At 43.2% G+C, this 19,056-nt stretch overlaps 1 protein-coding gene across 2 annotated transcripts in view; it reads left to right on the top strand.

Moving 5' to 3' along the window:
- Nucleotides 1–1,081: 1,081 nt before the first annotated feature.
- Nucleotides 1,082–19,056, top strand: part of LOC126190743 (TD and POZ domain-containing protein 1-like) — a 55,846-nt gene continuing 37,871 nt past the window's right edge. Inside the window, exon 1 of one of the 2 annotated variants that reach the window (XM_049931238.1) lies at nucleotides 1,082–1,383. The gene's annotated coding sequence lies outside the window, so the exon portion shown is untranslated. Of the gene's footprint in view, nucleotides 1,384–16,763; nucleotides 16,859–19,056 lie in introns of those variants that run through there. The other variant, XM_049931239.1, reaches the window with a different exon arrangement.

Below are 19,056 nucleotides of genomic sequence, written 5' to 3'. Positions count from 1 at the left end.
ATAACAGCAGCGCGTTACGTCATAGGTTCTTTTCAAAAATGGCTCAAATGGGTCTAAGCACTATGGGACTTAACATCTGAGGTCATCAGTCCCCTAGACTTAAAAATACTTAAACCTAACTAACCTAAGGACATCACACACATCCATGCCCGAGGCAGGATTCGAACCTGCGACCATAGCAGCAGCGCGGTTTCTGGACTGAAGCGCCTAGAATCGCTATAGGTTCTTTTAATAAGCACGGAAGCGTGACAGAGATGCTCATCCAACTCGAACGGCGGACTCTACAAAGGAGGAGTCGTAAAGTTCCGAGAGCATACGTTCCCAGCTAAATAGTTCGTAGCCTCAACCAATAACAAAATTTTTGGAAACATTATCAGCCATCTTATATTAATATGATAATTAAAAAGCAGTCTTGATGGGAAATTTCTTTTAATCGGAGTGACCGGTTTCAATTCTAAAGGATCATCTATCCTGAAGGGTCATCTTCAGGCTCCAGAACGGCAGGTGGACTTCCATGGAGTAAGCTGCGCCGACCCACGACGCTGAACTGACTGCTCAAGTCAGAAGATGATCCTTCAGGATTGAAACCGGTCACTTCGATTAAAAGAAATTTGCCATCAAGACTGTCTTTTTTTTTAGTTATCAACCAATAGTGTGCTTCCAGTTACGTATATCTCGAGAAGAGACCATGAAGTTTAATGGAGAGATTCGCGCTCGCTCAGAGAATTAACAACAAATTTTCCTTCTGTGCACCATTCGCGACTGGAACAGGAAAGGGGTACACAAAGTACTCTCTACCATACACCATAAGATGGCTTCCTGAGTATAGATGAAAATGTAGAACACGGAGCGCTTTGACCTGGAACGTAGCTGTGCCCAGTCATGGAACGGAGTTAACTCCTGTTGCGGCTGGAGTCTACGTTTCTCTTCGTCGAGTAATACTAGGCTGTATTGTAGAGTAAACGAGATCTTGAGCTGATACGATAACACCGTTCCTGCCACGGCAGTACGGAGGGAGGGGGGGGGGGGGGACCTGGAGCGATGGCGATACCGACGACTGAGGTAATCATCTGCGGCAGGACAGACGCAAAGCTACAGCGGAGTGCTGCCCACACTGATAACACAAGTGGCTGTAGCTGTAGTTACGTTCCCGGCACGCTCGACCTTCGTCTCCTGGGTCCAAGTGCCTGTATATTTCGCGTCCGTTTTTCTTTAAGGAAATGCGTCGTTTATTCGACACTGGAATCGTAGTTGAGTCCACGTAGTGTTTTTTGTTTATTGCTCAGTGACATTTAGCTTTATCAGTTGGCTGTCCCGCTGAAGTTCCACCGCATCGGAAGCTGTCGGCGTCCGCAGTTCCAGTCAGTTCTCAACGCCAGACAAGTAAGTACCATTCTAATACTCAGTATGTAGTTATTTTATCCACTATTTTAATTGCAGATTAGGCACTTTCTAAAATGCAGCTACCACTTTGCTAAGTTTATGAGGCGGTACGACGAAGAGGCAAATTAATTTTTTGAAGTGCAGCAACGCAGATATAGGCACAATGACATCATTTTTATACTTAAGTCAACTATGTGCTTCGATATTCAAACCAACGACATGAAACCATCCATCCCCTTCAACAACTCTACAAGTCGTTTTCTGTCTCCGGCAGAATTACAATGTCGTAGGAAAATTACAAAGTTTTTATTTCTTCTCTCTGAAAATTAGTTCTCGTTTCAAATTTCTCCTTAGCTTCCTTCTCAATTCGCTCAGTGTACTGTAGTGAGTTGGCAGGAGCCAATTCACGGGGTTTGGAGGAAGCCGAAAGGCACGCGATTAAGCTCACGCAGGCTTGCGTGAGGTCTGGAACAGGTCAGAGAAATAAGACTAGCAAAACAAGAATAACTGATAGAATACTTTAATCCACAATTGGTGAACATCTCTCGTGACTGTACATGCTTCACAATATTAATTATCAAATGCTATGGCGCCTTGCTAGGTCGTAGCAAATGACGTAGCTGAAGGCTATGCTAACTATCTTCTCGGCAAATGAGAGCGTAATTTGTCAGTGAACCATTGCTATGAACGTCGACTGTACAACTGGGGCGAGTGCTAGGAAGTGTCTCTAGACCTGCCGTGTGGCGGCGCTCGGTCTGAAATCACTGACAGTGGTGACACGCGGGTCCGACGTATACTACCGGACCGCGGCCGATTTAAAGGCTACCACCTAGCAAGTGTGGTGTCTGGCGGTGACACCACATGTACAGATTAAATAACGTGGGGATAGGCCACAACCCTGTCTCACTATCTTGTCAGTTACCGCCTTCCTTTCATGTCCTTCGACTCTTACAACTGCTGTCTGGTTTCTACACAAGCTTTAACTTGCCGATACCTGTTTTTCACTCACGCTACCTTCAGAATTTCAAAGCTTGTATTGCAACTAACATCGTCAAAATCTTTCTCTAAATCTACTAAGGTTATACACGTAGATTTGCCTTTGTTGAGCCTATCTTCTAAGATAAGTCATAGGGTCTGTATTGGGTCGTGAATTCCTAAATTTCTCCGAAACCCAAACTCATCTTCTCTCAGTTAGGCTTATATCATTTTTCTCATTTTTATGTAACTAATTTGCGTCAGTATTTTGCAACTATGACTTGTTAAACTATTGGGTAATTAGTATTAAGACCTCTCAGCACCTGTCAGGAATCATGACATTGTTCAGGAATCATGACATTGTTCTTGAAGTCTAAGGGGACTTCTCCTGCCTCATTTGTTTTGTGTAACAGGTGCAATAGTATTGTCACAGGATGTCAAGGATGTCATAATTCTAAGGGAATGTCGTCAACTCCCGGGCCCTTGTTTCGAATTAGCTTTTTCAGTGTTCTGGCAACTTCTTCTGCCAGTATCAGTTTCCCATCTTATTCTCATCTACTTCCTCTTCCCATTCTATAACTTTGTCTTCAAGTTTGTTTCCCATATTATATGCTCTCTATAGAGGGTTAAACCTACCACAGTGGTGTAGGGGATGTCGAGACAAACTATTTGACATAAGACACTTGTACTTTATCAAGCAGGGAAACAGCCTCGAAGTGATATTTTATCTAAAACTGACATGGTGAGACGGTGGCTATGTACAATTAATGTAGGTTGCTTCTTACAAAGACCTACATTAACCTCGAAGTGATCAACAAAAGTTACCTACGCTATAGCGCATGCGCGCCGCGCGAGATTTTTAAGATCTCACCCTCTTATGACATCAGCTTTCGTTAAGGTTAATACGTTAGCCTCTCCTGTGAGGGTAATGAATGGAAAAGACTTTTGATGACATTATGCAAAAACAAATTACGCTTACAATCCGATATAAAATTAAGCCTTACCAGCACAAGCAATCGTAATAAGGCCAGAGAAATAAAATGATTTAAGAGTTAATTTTTTACGCAGAAAGTCACCAAACAGTGAGGTAGGATTTACACAAACACTCATTTCACAATTTGTAAGTGAACGACTAGACCAGTGACGTAAAAATGCGCGCATGCGCTGCAGTTTAGGTTCAAAAATCGTTCAAATGGCTCTAAGCACTATGGGACTTAACATCTGAGGTCATCAGTCCCCTAGACTTAGAACTACTTAAACCTAACGAACCTAAGGACATCAGACACATCCATCCCCGAGGCAGGATTCGAACCTGCGACCGCAGCAGCAGCGCGGTTCCGGACTGGAGCACCGAGAACCACTCGTCCACAGAGGCTGGCTGCAGTTTAGGTGGATTTTGTATACTAATTTGAGGTTGCCTCCTGGCTTGACAGACCACAAGTGTCTTGTATCAAAATGTCCTTCTCAACTTCCCCAACACCGCTGTCGTACTCTGTAAACAATTTCGTCACTTGGATTTAATACTTACCCTCTTATGCAAGGCTATCTACTGGGTCTCGCCTTTTTGGCTATTTGATCGTCTGCTGCCTTCACTATTTCACTTATGAAAGCTAACTATCCGACTCCACTTGTATTGATTTTCCCTTGTTTCATTCAACTTTTTCCGAATGTTTCTTTGGAAAATCTCAACAATTTCCGGCTGTTTCAATTTATCCGGATCTCATCTGCTAAGTTTCCTACCTTTAAACAATTTCTTCTGATTTAAACTACTACAGCTCATAGCCAATAAATTATAGTCACAGCCAACATCTGCTCCTGGAACTGTCTTACAATTTTAAAGTCTGATTTCGATATGGCTGTTTGACCATTATACATTGCTCAAAAGAATTAGGAGAACATGAGTTTGGGCGTCTGCCATATTCCATTGAGCAATAATTGAAGAGGGGTCATGCTGCCGAATTACACCTTTATCTTTCACAAATTAAGTACACAACAAACCTTCAGTACACCCTCGATCGTTTAGGTAAAGCGAACTGAAATGTACGACAGTTGGAAACAATCGTTAATCCCGTCATCCTGGGTGCTTGGACTTTGAAAGATCCAGTAACGAATATGACTTCCGTGGGCGTTCATCACTGCACGACATCTACGTGGCACGCTCTGTATAAGTCTACGGAGGTCAGTCGGTAGTATCCATCACGTTCCTGAATGAGAGTCCATGAGAGATCTTGGAGAGTCTGTGGTGGAAAGGGACAACCACGAGCACGTATGTCAGGCATGTCCCACATAAGCATAATGGACTTTAGATCTGGACTCTCCGCTGGCCATTCCATTATTTCAATGTTCAGGCTTCGCAAGACATAGGCCCTGGCTTTAGGAGTTCAGGGACAGCGTCATATGCAGCAGCCATCACATGGTCCAGTTCGATGTGATGGCTGGCGGTAAGGCGACCATGGACAATGACAAGATCCTATAACTGTTAAAATTAAAGCCTTCCCACAACATTACAGAGCGTTGAAAAATCTGTCAACATCCTGAACAACGTTTGGCAGATACCGCTCACCCTGCTCTCCGCACACAAACCTGGCCATCAGCTTGCGTCAGAGGATATCTGTACTCGACTGCGAATAACACTTTTCGCCAGTGACGAAGTTACCAGTTGACGTGGGAACGGTAGACCTAAAGGCGAGCGTTGTCGCGTCAAGCGGGGAACTCAAAAAGGACGTCTGGGTCGTAAGGTCGTTTCTCGTAACCTGCAACCTGTTCATTATCTAATCGGACACAGGGGCTGCAGTGGCCCCTGTGAGATCTTCTTGCAATGCTCTGGTGGTATCAGTACGAGACCGCAACGCGGAGATGGCTAAATACTGGTCTTCACATGGGGTTATAAAGCGTCGCAGACTTTGTCCAACTCACCTTCTGTACTGACCTGTCTCCCTGTAGCGAGTCCACAGCGCAAAGCGAGTCCACAACCTAAGGATGACACACGGAGAGGCATTGGCACCTGCAGTAACACGAGCGAAAGTCCATGCTTTTAGGATCAAACAGGCTGCCCTTGCAACTTGCACTGCATTAATATTCGCATTGCATGTACATGGTTGAATTTCACGTCCACAAATGACAACTGCTATCTGTGTGCCTTGCTAGAAAACACCGAGACACTAGTACTCACTTCCTTCTCAGGGGTCACCTGACATTATAATGTGTAACACAGCCAATAGATGGTGAATGATTTTAATTGTTACCTACAATGAAAGCGAAGATCTCAAACCATGCAGGTGGTAACCTGAGTCAAAAGAGATTTTACGTTGGTACGCGTGTTTCCTTAATACTTCTGAACAGTCTATGATCTATCTGAACTTACCGGTGTCTCCAGCTCAGATTTTATGTTGATACACGTGTTCCCCTAAGTCATTTGAACAGTGTATAATCTGTCTAGAACTTTCCTGTGTCTTCAGGTCTCTCCCTTTTACTTCTACTTCTTTCGTGGTTCTTAAACCTAGTATTCACAATGATTAAATTATGCTCTGCAGAATTCTGCCAGGTGGCTTGACCTTCAATCCTGCTCCCCCAGTCCAAGTTCTCCTTTTCGTCCTTACCCCACTACAGAGTGCCAGCCCCCTGCATTGCAGCAAGAAAAGGCGGTTGCTGTTTACAAAACAAACATTTCTGTGCTTTCTGCGAATGGCGGCCACGCAAACTTATTATCATAATGGATGGTGGCTCTGCATCCGCCTTGGTTACGACAATGCGTCCACTGTGCTGATCGTTGCTGCGTAATCGTATTCCTGTTTCCTTACTTATTATCAGCCCTACTCCTGCGTTACCCTTACTTGAATTTGTGTTGATAATCTTGTCCTCAGTTGACCACAAGTTCTGCTCATCTTGCCACCACACATCATTAATTCCTACTAAATCTAATTTTAACCTATCCATCTCCTCTTCTAAATTCTCTCCGCTACCCAGCCTAGAATTAAGTCGGGTGATGTTGAGGGAATTAGATTAGGAAATGAGACGCTTAAAGTAGTAAACGGAGTTTTGCTATTTGGGGAGCAAAATAACTGATGATGGTCGAAGTAGAGAGGATATAAAATGTAGACTGGCAAAAGCAAGGAAAGCGTTTCTGAAGATGAGAAATTTGTTAACATCGAGTATAGATTTAAGTGTCAGGAAGTCGTTTCTGAAAGTATTTGTATGGAGTGTAGCCATGTATGGGAGTGAAACATGAACGATTAATAGTTTGGACAAGAAGAGAATAGAAGCTTTTGAAATGTGGTGCTACAGAAGAATGCTGAAGATGAGATGGGTAGATCACATAACTAATGAGGAGGTATTGAATAGAATTGGGGAGAAGAGGACTTTGTGGCCTAACTTGACAAGAAGAAGGGACCGGGTGGTAGTACATGTTCAGAGGCATCAGGGGATCACAAATTTAGCATTGGAGGGCAGCGTGGAGGGTAAAAATCGTAGAGGGAGACCAAGAGAGGAATACACTAAGCAGATTCAGAAGGATGTAGGTTGCAGTTAGTAAGTACTGGGAGATAAAGAAGCTTGCACAGGATAGAGTAGCATGGAGAGCTGCATCAAACCAGTCTCAGGACTGAAGGCCACAACAACAAACGCCCCGATGCTAGTTTTGTTTCCCCTGACGACAACATCCTCTTGAGTAGTCCCCGCCCGGAGATCCGAGTGGGGGAACCCATTACCTCCGGGATATTTTACCCAGTAGGATCCTACCATCATCAACCCACACCGTAGAGCTGCACGTCCGCGGGGAATATAATGACTCTAGTTTCCTCTAGCTTCCAGCCATTCCCAGTGTCAACGTGGTAAGACGATGGTTGGGTAATGTTACAACGCCAGATCAATCAATCATACAGACTGTTGCCCCGGCAACAGAAAAGACTACTGCCCCTTCAGGAGCCATATGTTTGTCTGGTCTCTTCAGAGATACTGGTCTGATATGGATGCCACTAGGGCGCCCAGTCTGTATCGCAGAGGCATAAAAGCCACCCGACGTCAGCAAGGTCCATGCTTCGTGGCGGCATGTATTTTTATCACAATATACATGTTTTTATATCTCGTGACGGTGGCAACCCTGGGTAAGGGTTTTATTTGTTTTGTTTACTAGTTTAAGGTGACAGACGAATCTCGTGATGATCTGACTGATCTAAACCGGTCATTTAATGAAAAAAAAATTAGGATCAAAGGCTGTTCTGGATTCCACGATTTCAGGCGTATAATCGATGTTACTTCCGCATTATCCAGTCACTTGTAGCCCCCGAAAACATTCCATGATGGATGAAGTATTTGTCTGCTTCTAACAGTTACGAAATCAGTGGGCACTGGAGCTCTCTGTGACAGAACAGTCTCGTATTTTTTGGTTGTCTGCAAACAGTAAACGCAATTGTGTTTCTCTTACTGTGCAAAGACACAGCGAGCGCGATGGTTTCACACGTTTACACCGGACCGACCACAGTGTGACTTTTGTCGCGAGCGTCGCACCATTAGCACCAAATAGTATAGGGGCACAATTTCCTGCAGTCACTCAGGTATTTCATTATTAGTTCACGACCTTCTTGGAGTTTTGTGGTGCTTCCCGTTTTGTTACAATACTTTTGAGTGGCAAGTTAAGAATTAGTTTCAGCGAAATTCATTTGCACAAAATTTTTGTTGCTCAGCCTTGTTTATAAATTGACAATAGTCAATTCAAAATTACTCACAAGGACCTCTATAGCTCTTAGCGAATGTCTTATACTTCAGGGTCTTATTCCACTTGCGTCTTTCAGTGCTCTGCCAAATTTTTCTCGAAGTCTTATTTTCATTCACCTCGTATTCCCTTTCTACAGTACTGTCTTTAAGGGCGTTTCCTAGGTACGGTTTTTCTATAAATTTCTTGCACCTTTCAGTCTTTACCTCTTTGCTTGGTACTGACTTAACATCTGAGCTCGATATATTCGTACAGATTCTTTTCTTCTACTGGTATCTTTAATTTTCCTATACACGGCAATTATTTGACCCATAGCACGCATGCTTCTACAGCTTTGCGGCTATACTCAGGCTGTTCCTGCTTAAACGTTCTGCACCTGCTATCAGTCTCATTTTTTAGACGTCTCTGTTCCACTTTCCCTTCGTCATTTGCTGTATTCTTGTACTGTCTCCCCTCTAAAAGTCCTAGAAATTTGTAACGGGAATTTCCGAACACCCTGTGTAGCTTTTGTCGTTTCTCGCCATTTCTCATGGTTCTGAAAAGTAAACCTTCAGTTAACTACTCCCCAATATCCGCATACTGCCTGTAAGAATTACTGAATTCACAATCCATATCCTGTGCCACATGGATTTTTTTTATCGATATGATCACGAAGGAACTCTTTTATTACCCAGTTAGCAGGACCGTCGGAAACTGTATCACCATTTCCTTTATATGCGTCATTTGAGTCAACTGAAACGATTGTTTGCACACCATTATTATTGTTTCTGATATGGGAAACGCTGGAGTCAGATAAATCACAAACTGCTCTATTTTCGCCACTGTTCACAACATTATTACACTCTGATGTTGCTAGACTGGAGCTCGAGCCGGGAAATACTACAGCTGGCCCGGTTCTCGGACAGTGTGTGCCACCGATGACGTCGTTAATGACATCATCGATGACGTCATGAGGTTTACCCACCCCACTTCAACCAGTTTTGCTCTGGCAAAGGTCAATTGCCCTATGTATAAAATGGCGTAAGTTGAAATTTTGGCGGCAAATGAGAAAAAATAGCCTGACTGCACTGGTGTGGAAGTAGGGTTGCTGTCCTAAGTATTAACTGGCGGGAAATTAAAAATGGTGCGTTCCCATGCTGGTTAATTTATTCACTGGGACAGGGAATCTGAAACTATGGAATAATGGTGCAGTCTTGCTATGACGTCAGGATACAAGATGGCGATGCAGGGTGGCCGCCATGGATAAAATATGGTCAACCTGGAATTCTGGCGCAGTCTAAGTATGACGACATAACCCAATACTTGGATTACTGGCGCGGTCTTGCTATGACGTCAGATTACAACATGGTAATGCAAGGTGGCCAACCTGGAATACTGGGTGAGGAACTACAAGGCTCTGGATAACCAGGCAGCCTCTATGGCGTCAGAGTTTTGTGTACACGTCCAAACCTGTCTGATGACATGTTTTTCTTGGCTACTATTCACTCAGAGATGCACCCACCAGGGTAGCTGAGAATGCTGATGCGCTGCTTCCTGGACTCGGGTAGGCGCGCCGGCCCCGGATCGAATCCACGCAGCGGTTTAACGACGAGGGCTAGTATGCCAGCCAGCCTGGATGTGGTTTTCAGGCGGTTTTCCACATCCCACTATATGGATACCTGGCTGGTTCCCACGTTCCACCTCAGTTACACGACTCACAGACATTTGAAAACGTTTGCACTATTCCATGGGCTTACACTACATGCAGACAGCTAGGGTACACTACTTACGTCCCGGGAGGTTTGGGGTGCAGCAGGAAGGGTATCCGGCCCTATCTGCAACTAACACTCTCACGTCTGTAATAACACGGTCGACCCCGTGGCTCCAAGCACTATGGGACTTAACATCTGAGGTCATCAGTCCCCTAGACTTAGAACTATTTAAACCTAACTAACCTAAGGATATCACAGACATCCATGCCCAAGCCAGGATTCGAACCTGCGACTGTAGCAGCAGCGCGGTTCCAGACTGAAGCGCCTAGAACCGCTCGGCTACACCGGCCGGCGCGTGAGGTGGGACAAGGCCCAAAGAAAGAAAGAAATTCAGTCAGAGATGTGTGTGGTCACTGCTTCTCCTAACACTAAGTTGGTTCTTATCCACTTTATGTATTTCACACTGGTATCGAAAAGGCTCTCATTCAGAGGTATACAGTTAGTTATAGAATTGCTGTATACTGCTCCTTTAGATCGCCCTCAACTCGCACCAGTGACAGTTCAGTGCACAGAATGCCACATGCACACTGTTGATTGGCCGGCCGGAGTGGCCGAGCGGTTCTAGGCGCTACAGTCTGGAACCGCGCGACGGCTACGGTAGCAGGTTCGAATCCTGCCTCGGGCATGCATGTGTGTGATGTCCTTAGGTTAGTTAGGTTTAAGTAGTTCTAAGTTCTAGGGGATTGATGACCTCAGAAGTTGTCCCATAGCGCTGAGAGCCATTTGAACCATTTGAACACTGTTGATTCATCTAAGTCACGCAAAGTGGAGAATGTCGCTGCCTCCACATTCCTTGCCCTAAGTTTAACTCTGAATGTGCTATGTCTAAAACAGGTTCAGGGAGTAGGATATTGAAAATTCACCTTTGTTTAAATAAACAAATGCCAAACTGGGGAGAAGTCCAGTTCCCGCGATCTCCAAGCTCGTGATTGGCACGTCCGCCCACGGCCGTTCAGAGCCGTGTCACCGTGCACCACTACTGACATGTGAAGCCAGGGTTGCAGGGCTCGCCGTGCCACGTAAGCCATTAGGGTCCCGAGTTAAAATGAAGGAAAATGTGAAAACACTTGTACTTTAACCCTATTGTTGTTGTGGTCTTCAGTCCTGAGACTGGTTTGATGCAGCTCTCCATGCCACTCTATCCTTTGCAAGCTTCTTCATCTCCCAGTACTTACTTACTGCAACCTACATCCTTCTGAATCTGCTTAGTGTATTCCTCTCTTGGTCTCCCTCTACGATTTTTACCCTCCACGCTGCCCTCCAATGCTAAATTTGTGATCCCTTGATGCCTCAGAACATGTCCTACAAACCGGTCCCTTCTTGTCAAGTTGTGCCACAAAGTCCTCTTCTCCCAAATTCTATTCAATACCTCCTCATTAGTTATGTGATCTACCCATCTAATCTTCAGCATTCTTCTGTAGCACCACATTTCGAAAGCTTCTATTCTCTTCTTCTCCAAACTATTTATCGTATACGTTTCACTTCCATACATGGCTACACTCCATACAAATACTTTCAGAAACGACCTCCTGACACTTAAATCTATACTCGATGTTACCGAATTTCTCTTCTTCAAAAACGCTTTCCTTGCCATTGCCAGTCTACATTTTATATCCTAACTGCTTCAACCATCATCAGTTATTTTTCTCCCCAAATAGCAAAACTCCTTTACTACTTTAAGTGTCTCATTTCCTAATCTAATTCCCTCAGCATCACCTGATTTAATTCGTCTACATTCCATTATCCTCGTTTTGCTTTTATTGATGTTCATCTTATACCCTGCTTTCAAGACATGGTCCTTTCCGTTCAGCTGTTCTTCCAGGTCCTTTGCTGTTTCTGACAGAATTACAATCTCATCGGCGAACCTCAAAGTTTTTATTTCTTCTCCATGGATTTTAATACCTACTCCGAATTTTTCTTTTGTTTCCTTTACTACTTGCTCAATATACAGATTGAATAACATCGGGGAGAGGCTACAACCCTGTCTCACTCCCTTCCCAACCGCTGCTTCCCTTTCATGTCCCAAAACTCTTATAACTGCCATCTGGTTTCTGTACAAATTATAAATAGCCTTTCGCTCCCTGTATTTTACCTCTGCCACCTTTAGAATTTGGAAGAGGTATTCCAGTCAACATTGTCAAAAGCTGGTGGGAGGTAAGGGTAACAACAGTGGGAATGAGAAAGGAATGCTGGGATTGAGAAGCTAAATAGGGATAGAAGTACGTTATTTTCTATGAGAGTAATGTTCTACACCATATTCGTACATCACATTTGAAGACGATAAACTGAACTGCCACCGTCAATGGAGAGTAGCGACAGTTGGTAGATAACTGTAGCTTGTTTCGTGAGATATTTGGCCCGGTTACTATCAATGGACCACCCTGTATATCAGATTCATGATGATGTGACATTCATTTCGTTAATGGTAATAGTTATTGTGATATTTACATGGAGAGTAATTCGCCGGCAGCGGGGGCCGTGCGGTTCTATGCGCTCCAGTCCGGAGCCGCGCTGCTGCTACGGTCGCAGGTTCGAATCCTGCCTCGGGCATGGGTGTGTGTGATGTCCTGGTCTCAATCTGTCACCAATCTCGAGAAAATTGATTTGATGTGGCAAACTCATTTGCGATGGCACCATGTGAGTGATCAAACCAGAGTGAAATATCCACAACATTCCTCATATTTTATAAACAATTTGAGATATCGAAAAAAGATTTTGGCAAATAATAGCGCACAAAGAGGAGAGAATTTTGCTATATCGCTATTATGGAAAACTTCATTATTTACCATATTTTTCCAATAACAACAGATTTTTTTAATAAAAGAATTTGATTTTTAAGGGCAATCGATAGCTGGTGAAACGAGAAACGCTGTGGATTTTGGAATAATGTAAGTGAAGACATTACACGTTTATTTTTGTACCGAAGATGTGCTTTTTCATAAGCTACTGAACTTATTTTTTCTCAGGTCCTCACTTAACAAACTTAATAAACCGCTGCTCAGAATTCTCTCGCAATTGTCTCTGCACATTTTAGTGAGGTGACATTTTGTGAACTCGACTGTGTTTCGGCAAAAGAAGCAAATTTTAAAAAGGATACAAGAGAATGTGTGGGTTTTACTCAAAACTTCGCACACATGGCGCTTCTCTGAAAGTGAAAAATGGTTAAGAAGCCAAGCGAAATAAAGCGCTGCATTTTCCGCGGAATTTTATTTAGATACTAACCGAAACAGAGGAGACAGATCTTTTTGAATAGTCACCTCCAAGTGTAGGTGTGGAAGGGCTCCAGTTAATATCTATAAAAGAAAATTCATCTTCAGTTTAGAATGGCATTTCCCCTCCAGCGCTCCGCATTTCCCCTACAGTGCCTGCTCGTAACCCCTACCATTACCGCTCTCCCCACGCATGCCCTGGTGACTACTCATCTACCAGCCACGGTATTTTACACGGACTCTACACGTGCGCTGCCCAGTCTGTATGTGTCTGTTATTTGTGTGCTGATTATTCGGTTCTGTATTTTACTTGTGTGCCTTTGGAATGCTGAGAGAGAACTGACAAGATTGTGATTAGTAATGGAGCAATGAGATATTCATCAATGAGCTTGTAGAAGGTGCAAGCAAGGATGTAATGACATTAATGGCACTTGTCTCACGATGCAAGCACGTTGTGAGATGTTAGTTGCAATCGAGTTTCAGACCAGTGCTCACAAGGTTCTTATTTTCCGTTTTATTTAATGTAGCTGCAAATAATCAGAAGAAATTCTTTAACAAAATCTGAAGGAAACCTTTGCACGTTAAGATTTCTTACAAGCCTGGCGCAGTAATCTGTGTTAACGGTCATATATGTCCGTTTTACGACAACCGATCTACATCACTATACATCGACTCGACAGTCAACGATTTGAATTTGAGTTTCGTTCGTTCCACAGAACCCATATAACAGCAGGAATAGTTAAGAACTGAACATACCGATCAATGCGAGATCCTTATAATAGGCAGAGAATCCGAAGAGATTCTTGTCGTATTTAAAATATGTATGCTAGCTGTAAGACACAATGAGTGCCTTCTCTGCGCCATAGCAATGGAAATACTGTCAATGACAGTGGTGCTGAAGCGGCAGAGTTCCTAAACAGAACCTTCTAATAATTCTTCACCGAAGAAGACGAAGTAAATATTCCAGAATTCGAATCAAGAACAGCCGCCAACATGAGTAACTTAGGAGTAGATATCCTTGGAGTAGTGAAACAACTTAAATCACTTAATAAACACAAGTCTTCCGGTGCAAACCGTGTACCAGTTACGTTTCTTTCCGTGTACGCGATGCAGTAGCTCCATACTTAACATCCATATACGACCGCTCGCTTGACGAAAGATCCGTACCCAAAGACTGAAAAGCTGCACACGTCACACCAAGAGTCAAGAAAGGCAATAGGAGTAATCCACTAGATTACAGGCTCATGTCATTAACGTCGATATGCAGCAGGATTTTGGAACATTATTGTATTCGAACATTCTGAATTACCTAGAAAATGGCGTTCTATTGACACACAGTCAACATGGATGTAGAAAACATCGTTCTTGTGAAACACACTTACACGGAGTGTCGAGTGCTTTCGACAGGGGATTTCAAACTGATTCCATTTTTCATAGATCTCAAGGTGGCTCTCAACACCGTAGCTTACAAGCAGCTTGTGATCAAATTGCGTGCTTATGGAATATCGTGATTTCCAACGTTCCCCAAGGTAGTGTTACAGGCGCTCCGCTGTTCCTTATCTATATAAACGATTTAGGAGACAATCTGAGCAGCAGTCTTACGTTATTTGCAGATGACGCTATCGTTTGCCACCTAGTAAAGTCATCAGAAGATCAAAACAAATTGCAAAACGATTTAGGAAAGATATGAGTAAGGTTTGAAAATTGGCAATTGGTCCTAAATAATGAAAAGTGTGAGGTCGTCCATACGAGTGCCATAACGAATCCGTTAAAGTCAACTAAATACCTAGGAATTAAACTACGAACAACTTACATTGGAAAGACCACACAGAAAATGTGGGGAGTCAAGCCAATGTCTGTGTTTTATTGGCAGAACGCTTAGCGGATGCAACAGATATACGAAAAAGACTGGAGACTGCCTACAACTACACGTGTCCGTCCTCTTTTAGAGTACTGCTGCGCGGTGTGCTATTCTTAACAGATAGGGTTAACGGAGTACATCTAGAAAGTTCAAAGAGGGGCAGAACATCTTTTACTATCGACAAATAGGGGAGTGTCACCGATATGATGCAGCATTTGGTGTGGACGTAATTAAAAGAAAGGCGCTTCTCGTTGCGGCGGGATCTTCTCACGAAATTTCGATCACCAACTTTCTCCTCCGATTGCGGAAATATTATGTCGACGCCAATAAATTTAGGCAAACCAGAGCTCGCACGGAAAGATATAGGTGTTCATATTTTGCGCGCGCTGTTTGAGAGTGTAATAATAGAGAATTATTGTGAAGTTGGTTCGTTGAACCCTCTGCCTGTCACTTAAGTGTGATTTGCAAAGTATAGATCATAGTTCCTCACTAACAGTAATGAGGCACACCTATGGACGTTTGCCGGCATCAGCGTTGGCAACTTCCTTCCACTGTGGGTAGCTCCAAAAATGGGCAATTTTGTTTGTTGAAATCTAATTGAATACCTTCAATATCGCTTTTGATCAGCGTTATATTCCCCGTGAATCCATTTAGGACCTCAAAATGTGCAGCGTGCTTGCGTTGCCATAGAGCATGCACTGCAAGGTGTTCACAGTTTAAGAAATCGAACAAGGACAGTACAGCACATTACACTGCAGTTATTCGATATTGCTTGAAGGAAAGATACGAATTCTTGACGAAAAAAAAATTCATGAAGAATCGCTTCTTAAAGGAAAATAAACGAGCTATATAGCAGTAAAAATAACATTAAACAACGCAGTGAAATATTGGATCACAAACTATAATATTAATTTTGAACCATACGCATGAGCCATTAGCGTAAATACTGATCATATTGAAAAAGGTTGTCTGCCTCAGAGTAAAATGAAAATAGACTTTTTGTGGAGCATCGCTCAACAACAATAAAGCATCTTCTACTACCCACAGCAATGAGCGGCAGCTTACGCTTTCGACAGGAGACGAGGGATCGCAGCGCTGTGGACGCAACCGCTTCCGGTTTCCTGCTTACGGACACCGAAGAGCCGTATGCGGCGGTCACAGGCAGACAGTCTTCCAAGAAACCAGTCACAAATGTGTTATCGGACGGAACCGTTATTACCGGTGGGTCAGAAAGTGAAAAACGTTGTAGCTGTGCCACTACTACATTCACGAGTTCAGTATTCAGGCGAAATGCTCTATAAAAATTTAGGACAGAACGTTTTCGATCACGAACGTAAAAGTCGTGCAGCCGCTCGAGCAGAAGTCAAGACTTCATTCTCTCCCACTGTCTCTCTGCCACTCTCTTTCAGCACAGAAAAGAGCGAATACGTTTCCAAGCCTAATTTTTTGGGGAGGAAGGCGGAATGAGGATTGAGACAGTTAGTTTCTAAATTTCCTGTCAGTCTTTTGAAGATGAACATATACTTTTTTTGTGCTGCGATAGGAGCATTTTTCAGCTGGTTCCCTTCCGTTCCCCGTTACAGAAGGGTGTGCTGCTAATAAAGAACGAACACTGTGAGTCATTAAAGTTGTGACAGCTTATTTATATACTTCGACACGTTTACGTACTTCAACACATACAATGAAGCGCCAAAGAAACTGGCATAGGCATGGGTGTTCAAATACAGAGATATGTAAACTGGCAGAATACGGCGGTGCTGTCGGCAACGCCTGTATAAGACAAGGATCTGGGGCAGTTGTTAGGTCGGTTACTGCTGCTACAATAGCATGTTATCAAGATTTAAGTGCGTTTGAACGTGGTGTTACAGTCGGCGCACGCGCTATGGGACACAGCATCTCCGGGGTAACTATGAAGTGGAGGTTTTCCCGAACGACCATTTCACGAGTGTACCATGAATATCAGGAAAATGTAAGTACAAAAATGCAAGTAACCTCTGCCCACAAACAGTTCTTCACAAATACGCAATAATTTCCCTCTTGGGTGGTTCGCAAATGACATGCTCTCGAAAAAACGACGAAAAAGAGCACAAAACCGGTGTATAATAATGCAGTTCATTTAACAATGTAATATTAAGGTGAGAGTCTAAACAAAACAAAGAAAATTGCATATATTGTAGTTCTTAGACCTACAACAATTAAATTATTATAAATTTGATATTGTATTTTACAGAATTATAAACTTATTGTGTTTGTGTAAGGCAGATTTTTAAAACAACCCTATAAGGAATCCGATTACACATTAAATCACCGACATCGCTGCGGGCGGAAAAGGATCCTGCGAGAACGGGACCAACGATGACTGAAGAGAATCGATCAGCGTGACAGAAGGGCAACACTTCCGCAAACTGTTGCAGATTTCAATGCTGGGCCATCAACAAGTGTCAGCGTGCGAACTATTCAACGAAACATCAAAGATATGGGCTTTCGGAGCCCAAGGCCGGAAACATATTACCTGGTCGGATGAGTCTCGTTTCAAATTGTATCGAACGGATGGACGTGTACGGGTATGGAGACGACCTGACGAATCCTTAGACCCTGCATGTCAGCAGGGGACTGTGCAAGCTGGTGGAGGCTCTGTAATGGTGTGGGGCGTGTGCACTTGGAGTTTTATGGGACCTCTGATACGTGTAGATACGCCTATGACAGGTGGCACGCACGTAAGCATCCTGTTTGATCACCTGCATCCATTGATATCCATTGTGCATTTCGACGGATTGGGCAATTCCAGCAGGACAATGCGACACTCCACACGTACAGAATTGCTGCAGGGTGGCTTCAGGAACAGTTTTATGAGTTGGCACAATTCCGCTGCCCACCAAACTCCCCAGAGTTGTGTATAATGAGCATATCTGGAATGCCTTGCAACGTGCTGTTCAGAAGAGATCTCCATCCCCTCGTACCCTTACGAATTTATGGACAGCCCTGCAGGATTCATGTTGTCAACTCTACTTCAGATGTTAGTCGAGTCCACGCCACGCCGTGTTGCAGCACTTATGCATGCTCACGGGGGCCCTACACGATATTATGCAGCTGTACCACTTTCTTCGGCTCTTCAGTGTACAAACAACAAATACATAAGTACGCAAAATATAAGATAAAACAAAATCGTCTCCCACCCAATACAAGTTCACTGTACACTACACTGAATAAAAAAGTACGATATTTTTGGGCTACGCCTACAGTGTACAAAAAAACGCGATATTTGATTTGCAAGTACGAAGAATTTCGTATGAGAGAAGAAATTTCTGTAAGGTTCTTACGCCGCCAAGTGGCACAATCGAACAATTTCCAGGTCAAGACAGCCGATATTGGCGTGTTGTGCCCATTACACACAAACAGCACGTCGTGATGTTTTATGGTCAAAAAGTGGCGAGTAAAAACATAGCGTGGTGACCTCAGAACCGTTGCCATATGTTCGCTTCCTATTGTTTGGCTCGTATGCTACAAGATCTGTAGTTCCCAGCCTTTTCTAATTGAGATTAACGTTGAGATGGTTAGCCAACAATAAATCAAAAATAATGCTTCCCTCTGTTTTTGCTACCAGCCGATGCGCCGTGGCTTGTAGATACTTTTAATTATTTTAAGAAAGCCTTTATTATATTCGTATTCATAGCTACACTTATCACCTGACAGGTGTTGATTTGTTTTGAAATTGCACACACAAGCGATTGACTATATAATAATCTGTGGAAACGTATTTAATCTGAAAGGTAACCGGTCTTTGTTTTTTACAAAATATGGAAGGTTCTATTTAAGAAATACTAAGAAAATTAAAATGGAGAAAAATGGCGCTCAACAATGACTTCGTTAGAATTATAACTAGGTACCGTTTATGAAAGACGGTCACAACTAAATTTCTCCAGAAAATCGTTGTACTGACGTATAGGATAACTTTAAATCAGCAGCACGACACGTATTTTAAAAAAAATCAATTATTATTCGAATAACATTAATCACAAAAAGGGTGATATCCAAGACAATATATGAGTGTAACCAGCTTCACGGAGTCACAGAGAGCCTCAAACTGACAATTTATACATCAAAAACAAAGATCATATGTCGTGGTTTAGTTACATGTACTTTGCTTTTATATCGTCTTTTTAGGTT

Source organism: Schistocerca cancellata, chromosome 6, assembly GCF_023864275.1.
Source record: "Schistocerca cancellata isolate TAMUIC-IGC-003103 chromosome 6, iqSchCanc2.1, whole genome shotgun sequence".
Classification (NCBI taxonomy): domain Eukaryota; kingdom Metazoa; phylum Arthropoda; class Insecta; order Orthoptera; family Acrididae; genus Schistocerca; species Schistocerca cancellata.
The sequence above is the reverse complement of the archived record's forward strand: the minus strand, read 5'-3'. Positions and strand labels throughout refer to the sequence as shown.